Below are 9,371 nucleotides of genomic sequence, written 5' to 3' on the forward strand. Positions count from 1 at the left end.
GTATTTTTACGGTCAAACGTTTGGAATTAGCTTTTAGCTGAAGACATTAAACTATGAATGAACACATGGGATTCTGTGGAAACAAAAAAGGTGTCATATTTTGCATTCTTCAAAATGGCCACCCCTTACTCTTGGCATTCTCCCAATGAGCTTCATGAGGTCGTCACGTGAAATGGTTTTCTACAGTCCTATAAAGTCAAAACCATTTCTGAAGCCCATTGAGAAATGTCAAAAGTGTGCAAACGAGTAATCAAAGTTAATTTGAAGAATTTATGCCAACTTTATTTTTCTTTAAAGCATAATTCCATATGTGTTCATTCAGAAATGAATGCCTTCAGTGAGAATCTTCAATGGAAATGCTCTTGAAATAAAAGAAAAAAACAATTAAAACTGGATAGACTCAGAGACTAAAGCAGCGATTAGAGTGATTTGCACAAAAGATAAAAGTGTCACCACTCCAACAAAGGGGGGGGGGGGGGGGGGGAGTGCCGGGACGTCTGATAAAAAATGGAAGTGCCCCCACTCCGACAATTAGACCTCAATGTTGGAGTGGTGGGGGGGTGTCGGGATGGCAGGGTGTAACCGATTTATTGGCATAAATGTTTTGGCGATCAGACCCCAGCAGTAGACATCAATATCATAGTATGTAGGTTAGAGTTAGGGATGTCTTTCCCTGACAGAAGAGGCGATGAAGGGGTGGAGGTGGGTCGCAACACAACTGGGAAGCGGACGAGCCATGAACGCTGGAGCTTAAACGCAGGACCGAGGGCGATGATTGGCTGTGACGAAGGTGAGGCTGTGCGCTGATAGACTGAGGTGGCAGTGTGACCATTGGCTGGAGGTGATGCTGAAATTAGTCTTCCAGGTTGAATTTACACCTAGGCTCCATTACATAATACCGTACTGTATATCATAACATCAAATAAATTGACTTGGCAATGTAGTGAAAGTGCAACATTAGAGTACATCATTTATTTACCTTCATTAAACCAGCTAAATCTAACTGTTTTCAGAACATTATTTTCAGGGATGTCCTGACCACAAAACAGGTTAGGTCCTGATCCAAATGCATTCTTTGATTGCAAACATATCAGTTCCTGTGTTGAGCTGGTAATTAGGAGGATGTTTTGTGTTGCTGGAAAGAACATGATCCAAAATGTTATGCAGTGTGCCTTTAATGTCAACTTAATTAATTTGTAGATTTGTTGCCGCAACGATAAGAATTTCTGACCATTTGAACTCTTTATTTAGGACATATTTACAATAGTGCATTTCTAACCTAATAAACGATTCCACAGTTAAATGTGAGTAGATTAACTTTAGTTTTTTTCCCAAATAAAGCACAAATCAAACACACCCTAAGTTCATTCATGCAATGCATACGCTGCACACCTTTTAGTTCAGACTGACACATGCTTGCATTTGTGTTTATGATCTTCTAATTTAAGACGATGTTTACGGGCCACACTTATAGCACCGGCCACAGAACATCTGCTCCATGTGCAGACGTTTTGGGGCACTTGTGTGCATAACTTAGCTTACGGGCAATTTTTTATGATTTCTGTCTTTGCAAGTTTTAAATTTAGCCTTTTACGTCCCTGTATCTGAGCAGGCCCCAGCCGCGGCGCAGCTAAATTGGGTAAATCTGGATCTAAAATAAGATCCACATAAAACAGGTTCTCTGGTTTCCGTTCGCTCCGGCTCCCTCTGATCGCGCCCCTGTAAGCTGCTAATCACAAGCGGCTCGGCGACATGCGGCACGCAGCCTGTATGTTTAGTGTTTACAAGACTCCATTTAGAAGTGCCATATTCTCCGACGCACAACACTGTCCCGCTGTTTGTAGCCCCGCCCCCACACACACATCGCCCACACGCGCTCAAGCCAGGGTATGACACGGCTTTTAAGGACACAGCCTCCAAATACAGCATGCACAGTGTGTCCTACAGGGGCTTAGAAGAAGTATAACCTCATCAACGCTTGACCTCTTATGGGGTTTCGAATCCCAGCTCCCGCAAAAATGCACACTGCTGTTGTGTCCTTGGGCAAGACACTTCACCCTACCTGCCTCCAGTGTCTGCGTACATTGGTGTATGAATGAGAGAGTGAATGGGTGACTGTTACTGTAAGGCACTTTGGGCCTGATAAAGGTAGAAAAGCGCTATATAAGTTGAGTCCATTTACCATTTTCTCCAGTTCAGCTTCACCCAAATCTTAAAGACTAGAGGTCACAGACTATAGGCCAGTGTATGGCCTCATTTGAAAGCTAAAACCTACAAAACTGGTCTAAACAGATATGTTTTCGTGCGTTGATGTTGTGTTGTTGCCATTTTATGTTGAGTTTTAGCACTTTTTTGTTGTTCTTGTGGATTTTTGTGGATTTTGGATTGAGTTTTTGTCGTTTTTTTGCTACTTTTTGTTGAGTTGTCGTCACTTTTTGTTACACTTTCATTGCTTTATTGCCATTACTTTCTTTTGTCACATTTTGTTGCTTTTTTGTTCATCTTTGTTGCTCTGTTTGTTGTTTTTGTGACACTTTTTGACACTATTTTATTGCATTGTCATCCTCGTTTTTGACACTATTATGACGTGCTTTTAATTTTTTCAAGAAGCTTTTCAATTTAGGTAAAGCCAAACTGCAGACAGTGGTTAAGAGGTTAAGATTAGTTAAATACAATACAATACAGCATATGTCATCATGAGTCACCACTTAGCTGACTGACTGGCTTCCACAAAGCTTTAAAAAAAAAAAATCCACAAAAAGTGAATAATATTTGAATCTATAGACTGCATTTAGCAGTTATCTCACTCACAGATAGAGTTTTTGATGTGTCCAATTATTATGTATGTGTTAACAGAGAGAATTGCTAACATTTTGACATAGGTCGACACTTTAACACTTCTTTATAAAGCATTGGTGCTGGACTTTTCTCTTGCAATGGCAGCTCGTAAAAAAACTAATCCAAGTAGCGTGTAACCAAAAATCTGTCATTAAACGATAAAGGAAATATCGGCTGAAGTGTGGGCATGTAGAGCCACATTTTGTAATAACACTGCTTTATGTAACAGTTCAAAATGTAACAACATTTTCTCTTTGTGTAATGAAAATTAATTTTGCATTAAAGTGCCCATTCTGTCTCACAATAACTCACTATAATTTAAATGTGACACTTTACGATGACAGCACTATTAAAGCATCTGTAAATACTTGTTTCATCATTTCTAAAACTTACAAAGCTTTCCAGTATTTGTTAATCATTTATCATTAGTAAGTACATTTATGGCTCCCATAATGAATATGCTAAAAACCCATAAACCCATGAACTATTCCTGACTTGTGCCTAATCTTGACTAGACACAGGCGTCTCTATGGTGTGTGTTTGGGTGCTTATAAATGGTAAAGAGTGGTATTAAAGGTGTGAAAAGGTAAACTATTGCATTAGAAGCTGTTTAATAATGTGAACTGACCAAATTTAGCATAACATGTAATGAGAGTTTATCACATTACATTCTGAGCTGTTATTATAAAATGCAGCTGATTCGGGCAACTCACTTTGAGCTGAAGAATTTCATTGAGGGGAAAACATTCTGCCCAGTTCCTGAGGACCATGCCATTTAAATGTGCTTTACAAAGTCCAAATCAAATGCTGCTCTTGTAATAAATGACCTATGAGACAAAGGTCGCTCATTACCAAGTTGGGAAAGCAGATGTGCTAGCGTGCCATACTTCCTAGCTCCAGAGGTGCTAAGTGAGCCAATATGGAGGGATCAAAAGAGCCTCCGCCCGCAACGCCTTCTACCCCTATTAACTATCAGGTCTGTAGGTACTTCCCTGTTGTTCATGTCTGTCATTACCTTGGAGCACACACCACCACCGGCCACGGAGTCAAAATAACGTTATCTAGAGGTAAACATCCACGTGGCATTATCGTAAGACGGGAGAGAGGAGGGAATAAAGACGAAACCAAGAGCTTATCTGCGGCCATCAGCTCCACGGAGAAGGTGTTGAAAGGAGAAAGCTGAAAATCCTTGCCACGTGTGCCTGAGAAAAAACAGGAAAGGCGCATCGACACAAGTGAAACGCAACACGACGTAAACCTCCAGACGGTTAACGCACACGGAAGAGCAAAGAGATTATCAAGAGATGGGGCGAACGGAGCGGAGCGGTCACCGAGGCGTTAAGGTGACGGCCAATCTGCATCTGGGATCGAAACGAATAAAGAGAATGAGGTCATTCAAGGAGCACATTGTTCACCCGACTATAGAACCATGTTTGAGGTTTGCATTAGGCTGCCGTGAAAAAGCTAAATAGACCTATTGAGGTAAAACATGTTACAATGTTGCATCTTCATTAAAAACTTACCTTTATTGTGAATTATTTCAGTAATAATGCACATTTATTAGTTTGTCTCCCTCTTCTGCAGTCAAAACGCCAGCGGACACTCTGATATACATCACACGAAGGAGAGTTATAATCATCAGTGTTGTGGAATAATGGAATACATGTACCGCCGTTATGTATTTAGAATACACATTTTGAGTAACTGTATTCCAGTACAGTTACTCTTTAGTCAGAGGGTATTTAGAACACAGATACTTTGCTAATACCAAGGGAATACATACGTTGTTAAATTTTCATCATCCAATCATACCACACATCATTAATAAGAGAAAATGTTAGATTAGTCTAAATAAAGTGCAGGACTTTTATTTTGAAATGTATGCACAAATATAACAATTTATGGATATAGCTTCTACATTTTTACTGTAGTGGCACCAGTTATCAATTATCATACTAGCAACTTCCTACAACCTTTATTTTTTGGATCTGGACATTTATTTTGAAATTTATGTAAACAAATATGTTGATATAAATTTCAAATATGACAATTTATGGATAATCTTCAATAGCTTCTACATTTTTTGCTGTAGTGGCACCAAATTTACACTAGTTACTAATTATCATACTAGCAACTTACTGTATACCTTTATTTATTTATTTACCTTTATTTTTTGGATCTGGCCATTATTATTATTATTGAATTTACTTATTATTTTAAAATTTACATCAAAATATGACGATTGATGGAGGTCAAATGACTTCATCATTTAGAGCAAACTAATCTAATATGACAGGCACAACTTATTTGTTTTCATATTATCAAATATGAAAACATATTTGATAATATGACATTTGTGGCCTTTCAAGGTGATTCTGTGCAAAAGTCTCTTTTAAAGGGGCTAGATGCAAGTTAGTCATTTTGTGCTCACTACTGCCAACTCAGGTCTTATGCGTAACTGCAGCTTCTATACTAAACTGCATGACGGCACTTCGGACCCGAATCAATACCTTTTTGAGTGACAGTGCAGGAGTTTAGAGGCAGTTGTGGTGAACAGGTTTGAGCTCATTCTACACATTAGGACATGGCTGGAACATGTAAGGGGAGGAAAAGTAGTTAGTTTTAACATTTTTAAACTACGTATAGTCCCTTTAAGGGCAGTTCAAAAGAGCCGATTCAGCCATGAACGTCGCATCTCTCTCTAGAGTAGATTAACAAGAGCTACCAGACACTTGAGACACTTACCCTGATTTGCACCATGACATATTCAATGAAAAGAGTTCTGGAAAAAAAAAAAAAAAAACTGGAGTGAATGAGAAAGAAGAGTGCCCCCTGCTGGCATTGTGTTACAAATAATATAATAATAATACTACATTTGTACAGCTGGAGCATTTTCTCGACACATTTTTCTGGGTGTGACAACTGCATGTTATGTTATTCCATACTTGTATCCCCAAAGGTGATCTATACAAATTTGGACATTTTCTTGCAGCCGTTAAACGTTTCTGCTTCTATACCTGACAACATAATCGACGACGCCGCTCTCGGTCGGCGCGATGCAACGTGAGCGGCTCGCTAAAGACGCTGCAAACAATGAAAGCCAAATCGTTCACATATTTCGGGCAGAAGTCAGAGAAGAGTTTGCAGAAAAGAGGAAATGAGTCCGTGGCCCTAACAAGCGTGGTGCGGCTCAGCTCGGGGGGTGACAGCGCGTTGGCAACACCTCTAGAATTAACACCTTATAATTCACACATACATCACTGGGCCTGTGTGCACATGTGCCTCGGGCTTTGGGACAGACAGAACATGGACTTGTAAGACGATTTTGTGCGTATGATGAAATTCCTCAAATACACGCCAGTTTTGTACGGTTTTAATGAGATGTATGAATCAAAAAATGGCCCAAAAAAAAATCACAAATAAAGAGTGTTAGCTTGGACATCAATCATACTTGCCTTATAACCTTTCTCGTATGCAATTTGAAAGGGGTCACCAAAGTGTGTTATTTTAAAGGTGCGTTATGGACCTTTTTATGCGAAAAAAAAAAAAAAATCAAAATTTGTGTGTATTGTCTTTAGTGACCCAATGTCTGTGTGGAGCACGTCGCCTTTACTTTCCATCACGGTGGCTCCATAATCAATTGTTTTAAGAGTTTCTAGTAGGTTTTCACTGCTGACAGACCCTCTCACCAGAAAACCTACAAAATCCTGGAGCGTTGAAGAGGCCTCCATGATGGAAAGTAAAAGCGCCATGCCCACCACTCATGCAGCCACTTGGTCCCAAAAATGTCAAGTACGTACAAATATCCCATGTTGTTTCCGCATAAAAAGTTCCATAATGTACCTTTAATGCTAGATTGAGAATATTAGTAAGTGGCTTTATTATTAAATGTATTGCCAGTCTATGCAAAAGTTACTGAAAACTTAAAGCAGAACTAATTAACCCATGCCCCTAGAGGCCATAGGTGCAACTGCAGGTGTCATAGCATGTTGTGTTTTTTTACTCATTAATTGTCCGTGAGAGTAAATACTACACTGACAGGAAAGACAAAGGCAGAGAGGGATATTGTACATCCAATTACACAATGGAGATATTTTTTTTACACTCAAACTTGGCTGTAAATACTGTTTAAGTGGCGCTAGCCTGCAGTTAGCTTTGCCCGTTAGCGTGCTAGCTTCTTCTTCGTGGTTCTATTACCCCCCAATCATCCTATTAACACTTGTATTACCTCCACAAGTTACTAACAAGTTCTTCTTTATATCCAAAACAAATGACGGCTGAATTGATCAGTGCTTCCAAACTCTTAGGTCAAAACCCAAACGGGCCATCAGTGGGTTGTAGGACTTTGCCTAAACTCATTGTTGATTATCTGCCTTTCATGAGATAAATGTTTGAATCACAGGGTCAAACAAAGTAGTTTTATTGAACCTGAAATGATCGTTTTTATTTGGGCCACGACTTGTCATGACAAGTCCCAAAGCTACAACAGTCCTGTCATGCTATTACTCCCCAAAATGAAATATAAATCTAGTTTTAAAGCCCATTATCCACAAACCGTAAAGCATCCTTGATAATTGAATGATCGGTATCCGCGCTAGCATGTGTTTGGAGGTGTAGCTTTACGGAGGAAGTCTTAATGCTTTCTTTATGGGGCACGGCGGCTCGGCACGGTCACTGAGCAGACCAGGAAACGGGAGATGGAGCGTCGCCCCGAAACTTCCTCGTCCCGCGGCAGACAGGGCCCAAAGCACTCACCTCGACCTTAGTTTATGGAGTCTGATGGTTTTCAGCACAGGAACAAGGGGCAGACAGTGAAACTAAACATTTCAGAAGAAGGACCTTGGCTGGTAAGTGAATTATGGATGCATCTCTTGATATATTCTGCGAGGGCTTGTTCCCTATAGCTTTTAATCCCCTAAAACATTCTTACTATTACATTCCCTCCCTCATTTATCTTACCCCTCACACGCCACAGTCGATCTCTGTCAGGGGAGATCTTGTATGTTACCACCGCGACCTTCCACCACTTCCTCTCACCCTGAAAGTCATTTGTAAGGAGCTACTCAACAGATCCCCGTCTCCACAGCCTCCCTGACCTCCGTTCCTCCCCTCCCACGTGCTCGCACACTTCAACTTTTATATACTCCGAGGAGAGATAAGTGATAACTGTGTCTCCGAACGCAATCAGCCCCTCACTCTCTCAAGAGCTTTCACTAAGACAACACACAAATGGAGACAGTGTTTATCGCATCACTGACCTCATAATTGAGCGGTTACTTAGACAAATCTAGACTTATCTCACTCCTGGTTTTTCTCTGTCTTGTAGAGCCCTCCCTTGTAGTACTGTCACCATTGACAAATATGAGAGGGTTAAAAGTTTACATTTTGGATGTTACGTTTTGTTTTCATTCATTTATTTATTTGACCTTTGTTTAATCTCTTAACCCCCACCTCAACCGAGCACATTTTCTCCAGTTTGGCATTACCCAGATCTAAAAAGCGAGGAAAGTGAGGATGAAAACGCAACAAAGAAAGTGAAAAAGAGCGACAAAGACATGACCAAAGAGTGATAAAAAAGCAACATAAAAGCCACAAAAGAGCGTGAAAAAACGTGACAAAAAAGCCCCAAAAAACGGACAAAAATAAGATGAAAAACTGCAGAAAACGTGACACAGAAGCAACAAAATAAAAGCAACAAAAACACAATGATAAAAAGATGAAAACACAATAAATACACTGGCCTAGCTATCCAGTAGAGAAACTTTTAGATTTGGGTAAAGCCGAACTGGAGAAAATGCACGTGGTTAAAGGAACCGGCCACTGTTTTTCCATACTGTGAATGGAGCGTGGTCGCTTCCAACTTCACCCCCGTTTGGAGCTATAGGAATATACTGGGAGAGGCCAAATGCTAACAACATCTTTGGTCGTTTTTTTACAAGACTGAGGGCATGCACAAAGACCAGACAGGTACACATCAACTCGTCTAAGCTCAGGTAAGAACATATCCCTGTAAGGAAAAATGGTGATCTGTTCTTTTAAAGTGGGAGTTGTAGAAACCAAGTAAAACCTCATTGGGTTTTTTCATGGTCATTCCAGGTACAGCAAGAATGGTCCCAACGATTTTCCACAGTCCTATCCATGTAAAACCTTCAAACCGTGTATTAAAATTGGACAAACATATTCTTTGCCTATGCCCAGAGCCAAATAGATTCAACAAGGCCTGTTGCCCCTTCTGCGTAGCTGCTGTCAATAATAAAACAGAGCATGCTGTCCGTGATGATTAATACGGCCTGCCTCTCTGGGTCAAAGGAAGTCACATAAAACCCACCATGTAAGTGGGTAAAAGCACGGTTTTACAGTTTATTCCGGCATGGATAACAAATAACAGCAAAAGAAAGTTCAAATCAGAAATCACAAACTTATTAAACAAAGTCCCAGCCGCCCCAAGCGTCAGGTGAGCGGCATTTGAATTGGTCGTGGTGGGTCGTGGTGGGCGGAGACAGGTGAGTGGGTGGTCGGGAAAGTGCTTGCAC

Source organism: Gobius niger (genome assembly GCF_951799975.1).
Source record: "Gobius niger genome assembly, chromosome: 15".
In the NCBI taxonomy this organism is placed as follows: Eukaryota; Metazoa; Chordata; class Actinopteri; order Gobiiformes; family Gobiidae; genus Gobius; species Gobius niger.